The sequence below is a fragment of the Lactuca saligna genome, chromosome 2 (genome assembly GCF_052625555.1).
Source record: "Lactuca saligna cultivar CGN05327 chromosome 2, ASM5262555v1, whole genome shotgun sequence".
Classification (NCBI taxonomy): domain Eukaryota; kingdom Viridiplantae; phylum Streptophyta; class Magnoliopsida; order Asterales; family Asteraceae; genus Lactuca; species Lactuca saligna.
In genome coordinates, this window is record NC_136418.1 from 182,107,653 (window position 1) to 182,117,728 (window position 10,076).

At 36.2% G+C, this 10,076-nt stretch overlaps 1 pseudogene across 1 annotated transcript; it reads left to right on the top strand.

Moving 5' to 3' along the window:
* The first annotated feature begins 8,343 nt into the window (after window positions 1-8,343).
* Window positions 8,344-9,802, top strand: LOC145028428 (putative inactive receptor kinase At3g08680 pseudogene; annotated as a pseudogene). Its single transcript, XR_013675997.1, has 2 exons — window positions 8,344-8,423; window positions 8,662-9,802. The product of XR_013675997.1 is annotated as a putative inactive receptor kinase At3g08680 pseudogene (transcript).
* The last annotated feature ends 274 nt before the right edge of the window (window positions 9,803-10,076 follow it).

The following is a 10,076-nucleotide window of genomic DNA, read 5'->3' on the forward strand; positions in this document are numbered from 1 at the left end:
TTCATTATCTCTAGTGATTTACATCTCCCTAATCTCTCAGTGTAATGTAAATTCAGATAGACACCTGTGATACAAATAAGCTGGAGTGGGTCAGGTTGGAAAACCTGGTGAGTACATAGGGATTTCAATCCCACAATGTTATATCATATATAAAATTTAGAACTCACAAAATATACAATTTCACCATATATATATATATATATATATATATATATATATATATATATATATAAGCAACTCTTACCCCACCCCGTTAATCCTTACAACGAGACTATCCATACTCTCGGACCTTAAATTTTACCTCTTACTTAACCCATACTCTCGGATCTAATTCATGCTCTCGGATTAATAATTGTGCCTATTCCATACTCTCGGATTAGGGACAAGTATCTATGTGTAAATCCATTATCTCGGATTAACGATGAATGACTATGTCCTATCCATACTCCCGGACTGAGGACCACTGACTATGTCTTAATCCATACTCTCGAACTAAGGACAATTGACTATGTCTTAATCCATACTCCTGGATTAATGATAGTTAACTATGTGCAATCCATACTCTCGGACTAGGGATAATGACTATGTCTAATCCATGCTCTCGGATTAATGACATATACTAAAGTTCTATTCTCTGAGTATAACTCACTCGTACTCGTAAGAAAATACTACCCAATATTCCTCATAATTAATTTAGGTTTACTCTTTATCCTAAATCATCATGTATAATTAGGTATGTTCTTTAACACGTATTTCAGGCAACATCAATTAACTCGCACATAAACATATAATTAATACTTCAATCAATACTTGTATTAAAATCATGTTCATGAAAGGGACTATGCACTCACACATAAACTCTTTAACATGTATTTAATACTTTAATTAATACTTGTATTAAAATCATGTAAAGGGACTATGCACTCACACATAAACTCTTTAACGTATATTTAATATTTTAATTAATACTTGTATTAAAATCATGTTCATGCAAGGGACTATGCACCCACACATAAACTCTTTAACGTACATTTAATACTTTAATTAATACTTGTATTAAAATCATGTTCATGAAAGGGACTATGCACTCACTTGAAAAGGTGGAGATTCCGAACTCAGACAGCGCTTCGCTTCTTAAAAATAATTTCGTTCGACGAACCTAGTATTATTACGACTAGAGTTTAGTCTATTATTCGCCGACACTAATTAATAGTCCAGCTATTATTACTATTATATAAGTGTTAAACAATACTTATATAACCCATAATAATAGCCCAAGTACTTATTATAAGATCCTAATAACGTTACCATAATTAAATAAAAGTCATATTAAAGATAGCGTAGGCGTAGCTCACTTACAGCGGGTTTTATAGAAAACCGGGCTTCGCTGGAGCAGCGTTTCCGAGCCGAAAGCTTTTCTTGTCGAAGTCGTCGGGGGCTCTGGGGCTTCCTTCTCATTCTAGGGAGGTTCCCTACACTTTTCGGGGGGTTTCGGGGCTAGAGAGAGGTTCTAGAGAGAGAGTAAAAAGAAGAAAGAATGGGAAAGGTGTGAAGAAAATGAGGGTGAGAGATGTTCTATTTATAGGGTGAAAATGGTTGAACTTGGTGCCACATGTCACCATCTAGTGGCAAGACTTGGGGAGAAAGCAATGACCAAGATTGTGCCACATCACCCATTTTCACATAGCACACTTCCGACTTCTAAAATCCATAACTTTCACATAAGACCTCCGTTTTTGACGTTTTTTATATCCACGCGTAGATAAAAATAATATCTACAACTTTCATTTTGACTCCGTCGGCTAATTCTCTACGGATCTTAAATTTAACAGTACGAGGAGATTATACTGTTAAATGTCCGCGTAAAATTCATAGCTTCTACATACGGACTCTGTGTTCGTCTGTCTTTTTACCGTTGAGTTCCTATTAATTAGATCTTCAATTCTCATTTAGGTCGCGTAGGCCAAAAACCGCTCGAACTAAAATTCAAGTTTTGGGCTGTGCATTGCTATGCCAAATCTTAGAAAATTCATAACTTCCTCATACGAAGTCCGTTTTGGGCGTTTTTTTGTATGTTCTAGGTTTAACATATACTAAAAATTTTATTTGGACCAATAAGGCTAAAAATTCCTCCATCGTAAATTCACTATTTACATCTTTCGGTGTCGTGTCGGTTTTGCCGTAAAACTTCGACGGGCCATAGCTTCTTCGTTATAACTCGGATTTCAACGTTCTTTATATGTACGGAACCCTTGAGACATATTCTACAACTTGGTTAAGATTATTTAATCTAAATAATCTTTTGTGTTATCTCTAATTGACTAGCCCAGATCTTCGGACGTTACAATTATCTCCCCTTAGGATAATTACGTCCCAGAATCATCAACGAAACATGGCTCACATGATGACTCCATACGTTATCCCTTCATCCTAAGTAGTAGCCGAAACTTTCATGTTTCTTTGAATGAGTATCTAACTCTAAGACTTCCTAACTACAGGCGGTGCCCGATCTTGGACCAACTCTCTATCTCATGTTAGACTTCCAATCATGATCCTCATGTCACGATCTCAATCTTTGTTGGAGACTCCTCCTTTAAAAATCTTGAGGTAAGTTTCTTCCTTTGATTATCATAATACCAATGGGTCATGTTCTAATGACCTCTCATCGTATGATGCGACGCGTAGACTCATGTCTTTTAGAGTCAAATTCCAGACTTGAAGACAACTTCCTTCATGCTTTAATGTGATATAATCACATTCTAACATGCAGCACTTCTAGCTACAAGCTCTTACAATGATCGTGATACTTCTATTGATCGCTTCGATTTTACTTCAATCGTGTGGCTTAAGTCGGATGCTACATCGATCTTGGTTCTCTGAATCATGTAACACACTCATCTTAGTCAGACTTGATATGATATGACCACTAGGATAGAAATGACAATAATCTTCTTAATCGTTACCGAAACGATGGTAACGACATACTTGAATAAAACGAAATCAATTACTAGCTCCTTGGTAACCTTGTGACTTTCCCTGATCCAAGTGCAAGTCCTGTGCTTCTAGTAGTATAAGCCTCTACTAACATTCACACCTACTCATACTCGTCTCAAGTATTGTCTCGCAGTTCTCCAAGTTATTATCAAAAAAACAATTTTAACACATACAAATGTGTCCAAACAATCATATAATTTTCTCTAGACTCTACTAGGACTTCTTCCATGCGTATCTTCAATCATCAATTCTGTTTCAACCTGGTTGGTGATGGAAATTCCAGATGATAGTAAAACTTTAGGAATTACACTAATCATTCTATCATCCCACTAATCAAATGTGTACATTCAGATGTACCGTACTTCTCTAGACATACTGCTATTTTATCAGACGTATTCTAAAGGCAAGATACCTCTCTTATGATATCTTCCGATAGGTATTATTCACTATCGTAAACCATCTCATTTCCTCTATTTTCTCAGTCTATCATGGCTCGCATCACTTCCTGAACTTCTGCCATTGTGATAGGTTCGAGTACACGCGCAACGACCGATGCCTGACCCATCACATTCTTAGGCTCAGGTTGTCATCTTCCTCGGATATTTCCTAGTATGTCTTCACCATGACGTTTTGTACACCCAAGCAGACGTTTGGTGTACCGAGGCGAGAATTTTAAGATAGGAAAAGTTTTATTTACGATAGACGTATAAATCTCCTTGTCACACCGAAAAGTTATATGCGGGTTCTAATATCGTAATTAAACGTTTAGAAAGCTGAACACATAAAATTTCCAGATCCGGTAGGCAACAGACCATGGATCCGAACAAATAATAGCATATAAGGCATCTTTATAGCTATAACATAAAACATTTAGCACATAAAACATTTTAGGCATCTTTCCTAAAATAAACTAGTGTTTGTGTCTAAAATATAGCAGACACTCATCTCACAATCATCTCTTAGCACTCTAAGTTTAAGTCTAGAAATTTCCTACAAATTCCTAGTTTGCTTAAACTAATGCTTTGATACCAACTGTGACATCCTCATTTTCACGGCCAGAAAAGACCGATTTTGTTTATGCTTTATAAAAATCAGAGTACCCTTTTTATAAAAATGTTGCGGAATTTGTTCCCAGAAAAACATGATAAATACGTTATCAAAGCATTTCCGAAGAAATGTATTTTTTATTTATTTTAAAACATTGGGATCTCATCGCCAATACAGAAACATAAGCATAAACATAACTTACATTCATTATCACTAGCAATTTACATCTCCTTAATCTCTCAATGTAATGTAACTTCATATAGACACCTGTGATACAAATAAGCTGGAGTGGGTCAGGTTGGAAAACCTGGTGAGTACATAAGGATTTCAATCCCACAATGTTATATCATATATATATATATATATATATATATATATATATATATATATATATATATATATATATACATATATATATATATATAAGCAACTCTTACCATACCCTGTTAATCCTTACAACGAGACTATCCATACTCTCGGACCTTAAATTTTACCTCTTACTTAACCCATACTCTCAGATCTAATTCATGCTCTCGAATTAATAATTGTGCCTATTCCATACTCTCGGATTAGGGACAAGTATCTATGTGTAAATCCATTCTCTCGGATTAACGACGAATGACTATGTCTTATCCATACTCCCTGATTGAGGGCGACTCACTATGTCTTAATCCATACTCTCGAACTAAGGACAATTGACTATGTCTTAATCCATACTCCTGGATTAATGATAGTTGACTATGTCCAATCCATACTCTCGGACTAGGGATAATGACTATGTCTAATCCATGCTCCCAGATTAATGACATATACTAAAGTTCTATTCTCTGAGTATAACTCACTCGTACTCGTAAGAAAATACTACCCAATATTCCTCATAATTAATTTAGGTTTACTCTTTATCCTAAATCATCATGTATAATCAGATATGTTCTTTAACACGTATTTCAGGCAACATCAATTAACTCGCACATAAACATATAATTAATACTTCAATTAATACTTGTATTTAAATCATGTTCATGAAAGGGACTATGCACTCACACATAAACTCTTTAACATATATTTAATACTTTAATTAATACTTGTATTAAAATCATGTTCATGAAAGGGACTATGCACTCACAAATAAACTCTTTAACGTATATTTAATACTTTAATTAATACTTGTATTAAAATCATGTTCATGAAAGGGACTATGCACTCACACATAAACTCTTTAACGTACATTTAATACCTTAATTAATACTTGTATTAAAATCATGTTCATGAAAGGGACTATGCACTCACTTGAAAAGGTGGTGATTCCGAACTCAGACAGCGCTTCGCTTCTTAAAAATAATTTCCTTCAACGAAACCTAGTATTATTACGACTAGAGTTTAGTCTATTATTCGCCGACACTAATTAATAGTCTAGCTATTATTACTATTATATAAGCGTTAAACAATACTTATATAACCCATAATAATAGCCCAAGTACTTATTATAAGTTCCTAATAACGTTACTATAATTAAATAAAAGCTATATTAAAAATAGTGTACGCGTAGCTCACTTACAACGGGTTTTATAGAAAACCGGGCTTCACTGGAGCAGCGTTTCCGGGCCGAAAGCTTTTGTTGTCGGAGCCGTCGGGGGCTCCGGGGCTTCATTCTCATGCTAGGGAAGTTCCCTAGACTTTTTTTTTTGGGGGGGGGGGGGGGGGTTGGGGCTAGAGATAGGTTCTAGAGTGAGAGTAAAAAGAAGAAAGAATGGGAAAGGTGTGAAGAAAGTGAAGGTGAGAGAGGTTCTATTTATAGGGTGAAAATGGTAGAAATTGGTGCCACATGTCACCATCTAGTGGCAAGACTTGGGGAGAAAGCAATGATCAAGATTGTGTCACATCACCTATTTTCGCACAACACACTTCTGACTTCTAAAATTCGTAACTTTCACATACGACCTCTGTTTTTGACGTTCTTTATATCCACGCGTAGGTAAAAATAAGATCTACAACTTTCATTTTGACTCCGTCGGCTAATTCTTGACCGATATTAAATTTAAAAGTACGAGGAGATTATACTGTTAAATGTCCGCGTAAAATTTATAACTTCTACATATGGACTCTGTTTTTGTCTGTCTTTTTACCGTTGAGTTCCTATTAATGAGATCTTCAATTCTCATTTAGGTCGCGTAGGCCAAAAACCGCTCGAACTAAAATTTGAGTTTCGGGTCGTGCACTGCTATGCTAAATCTTAGAAAATTCATAAATTCCTCATACGAAGTTAGATTTGGGTGTTCTTTTTTTTGTATGTTCTAGGTTTAACATATACTACAACTTTTATTTGGACCGATAAGGCTAAGAAGTCCACCATCATAAATTCACTATTTACATCTGTCGGTGTCGTGCCGGTTTTGCCGTAAAACTTCGACAGGCCATAGTTTCTTCGTTATAACTCGGATTTCGGCGTTCTTTGTATGTACGGAACCCTTGAGACATATTCTACAGCTTGGTTAAGATTATTTATTCTAAATAATCTTTTGTGTTATCTCTAAATTGACTAGCCCGGATCTACGGACGTTACAACAATGGTGCCGGTGGGAAACAACAGCGGGGTTGCTGCCGACAATGAAACTGCGAATCTAGCGGTGGTAGCTCAGTTTTGATTGGGAGGATCAAATTCAGGCCCTAAACATCTCAGGACCTGAAAATGCTCATTTGGCGTAGATCAGTGACATCCTTGAGGAGAAAGTTGAAGTTGATCCTGAAGAAGAGATGGTGGAGTTGCAATTTCCATTCATAGTATCCACTACCCCTGAGCCTGAAAAGAAAGAGGTCAGTCAAAATTCTTGTTCTCAAACATGTATTGATACTGTTAAATTTTTACGTGAATAGATAGAATTATTGCGTAGAGAGAACAAGGACCTAAAGTATGAGGGATATAACCTTAAGAAGGGCCAAAGACCACTAAAAGAACAATTAGAGGCCAAAACTAAGGACTTCAGGAAATTACAAGAAGAGTACAACAACAAGTGTGAGAACTACAATTTTATTAAGAAACAACTTGTCACTGTGACTGAAGAACTTGACACATTAAAAGTTTGTTTTGAAAATGTTGATTTTAACTTTAAAAAGTTTGATGTGTCAAGTGAGAAAGTTGAGACTATGATAGAGACAAATGAGATGGAAAGACAAGAAACAAGTAGGTCTAGGGTATGAGTGTGTCCCTCCTCCTTTTAATCACAATTACACTGCTATCCCTTTGACCCATGAAGAGATGGACAGAGAGGAATTTCTTGTGTATGGCAAGCCTGTTGTATCTGTGACGGAGAGTAGTGCTAGGGAAAAGGATATTAATGCTTATACTTCCTATGCAGATTCACCTTTAAGTAAGGGCAAGCAGACAGCAGAAGAGTGTGTGTCAGATAATAATAGTGTTTCCAAATCTGATGTTTCTATTTCAAATATTGATGTTTTTGTTTCTAACTCTAAAATTGATGTTTTGGTTTGTGATGATTTTGTGTCAAAGTCTAATGATCCAGTTGTTTTTGTTAAGTGTGGTGATGTATTTGATAAATCTGATGTTTCTGTCACAAGTACATCCACTTCACCTACACCTGTCACACAACCTGAATCTTGCAAATGCAATTGTGGGAAGAGTAAGAGAGTCAATAAGAATAATAGACCAGAAAAGAGTGGTACTAGTTTTTATGCTAAGAAACAGACATGTTTTAACTGTGGTATTGCTGGTTATATTGCACGCAATTGTCCAAATCGGGCATTTGTTCCTTTTCATGCACACAGAAGAGAGAACAAGTCACGAGGAAGATCGCTCGTTAGAAAATTATCGAGAGCTCGTTCTCGTGATGATGATTGAATTGAATTTTCATATGTTGTGTATGTATCAACAAATCAAATGAAAGACTTCCAATTTGTTTTGGTAATTAATAACTAATTTGTGGATCCTAATAAATGTGTTCTTGTCCTATTATCCATGTGATTGGTGGCAGCGTATCAGATTCATTTTGTTTTATGGGGATCCCTAACTTTACTCAAAGGTAACAAAACACCAACTGGTACTCTCTGGACATTATTGACCACGTGCATAAATTGTTATTTGGTTCTTCCATAGTGAACTTGTTATTATAATTCAGAATTCTGACGTGGCATCTGTATGTGCTTGTTAGCAGATATAAAATTACATGACTTTCAGCTATATATAATATAATATAATATAATAATAAGAAAAAGGTTCTACTGTGATGGTCTTTTTATATGTTTCTACGGGAATGATTCTTTTTATGTCCTTGAAATTGTCTATTCTTGAAATCGAAAGCTTCCACTTTCTAGTGGAAAAGCTGAAGCTAAAAATAATTGTCCTCTGCTTTTCCCCATATGAAAAGGTAAAAAAATTTATGGCATAGTCACTTCCATCCTCCATATTTCTTGCAAGGTAACGACCAACCATTTCTTCCCTTTCATCGGAATTTTATTGCTTTATTCTTCTAGTTTACATAGAATTTCAGTCTGCACTTGTTAGCCAGGAATGTGATTAATGATAGAAGTAAGCCTTCGTTTTGCATAATTTCATTTGCTAATAATATTTACTCTTAGTTCCAAATTCTTTTTATATTTATGAAGGTTGACATGACATACATATACATATCCACAATGAAAAACCTCCAATTTCTAGCGGTTGCCACCATTATCTTCCTACTTTATAATCTTGATGAAACAACCGCTGACAATGACATCAGCAATGTCGACAAGGAGCTTCTTCTTAAATTCTCTTCGTCGTTCCCACCGCCACACAAACTAGACTGGAGTTCCACAATCCGAAACTGCAAAGATTGGGTTGGCATCAAGTGTAACGAGAAGGGCAATGTTACTGACATTAATCTCCCTACTAAGGGACTATACGGTCCAATTCCGAATAATACCATCGGAAAGCTGGGTTCCCTCAAAGTCTTGAGCCTAAGATACAATTTCCTAAACGGGTCTCTCCCTGCTGATATCATCTCCAATCCCTCCCTCAAGAATCTCTACCTTCAAAACAATAACCTTTCTGGCAACATCCCTACTAATGTTTCTCCCATTATTATGGCGATAGATCTTTCCAACAATTCCTTCACAGGAAAAATCCCGGATACACTAAAAGATCTCACCTATCTCACCTCCCTCAGACTCCAATTCAACAACCTTTTGGGACCTGTTCCCGACTTCATCCACTGTACCAATCTCCATGCCCTAAACCTGAGCCATAACGAACTCAATGGTCCAATCCCGTTCTCCCTCCAAAAATTCCAGGATTCTTCATTTTCCGGGAATGTGGACTTATGTGGGCCCCCGTTGAATCAATGCCCCACATCCACGAAACTCACGAACGGTGCCATCCTAGCCATTGCTATCGGATCCTTTTTGCTCATCGCGATACTTTTGTGTTGTTTCTTGAAGAAGAACGATCGGGTCGAGATTCCGTTGGTAAATTGACGATAAAGGCTGTCCCTCCCGGGAAAACGAGAAATCGGATGATTTCCGGAGTGGGGTTCAAGCTGCTGAGAACAAGTTAATTGGTCGATACAAACACATTTGTGTAGACTATAGTGGACTGGTTCTCATATTTACTTTTAGTCCATCATGCATGCATTTAGATCCGTCATGTTTTTTCCTATTAAAATTTCAAGTGTCACATAAGCATTTGTCATTCTTGTCCATATTTGGTTACGAATATTGTGTAGTGTCATTGTTACCTACGAATAAAAAGAAGTATGTTACATGAGAATATCAATTAAATGTGTTGACGTGTCTATTCTTTGTTGGTTATTAATTCTTGTCGTTCAATTTTGCATCTGCATATATGTGCCACTCAAGATTGTCGAAGGCAACAAAAAGACTCAAGGTGTCGTCTCCGCCGTTGACAACCATGTCTCGCAATTGGTGATAGTAGTTAGTTGCTTGCATTACAAATGTATCGTCCCCAGAGACAGAATAAAAATTTTAATTTTAAATATATCAAAACCAGTCAAACTATTCACTTAATTTAAGGGATTTTTATT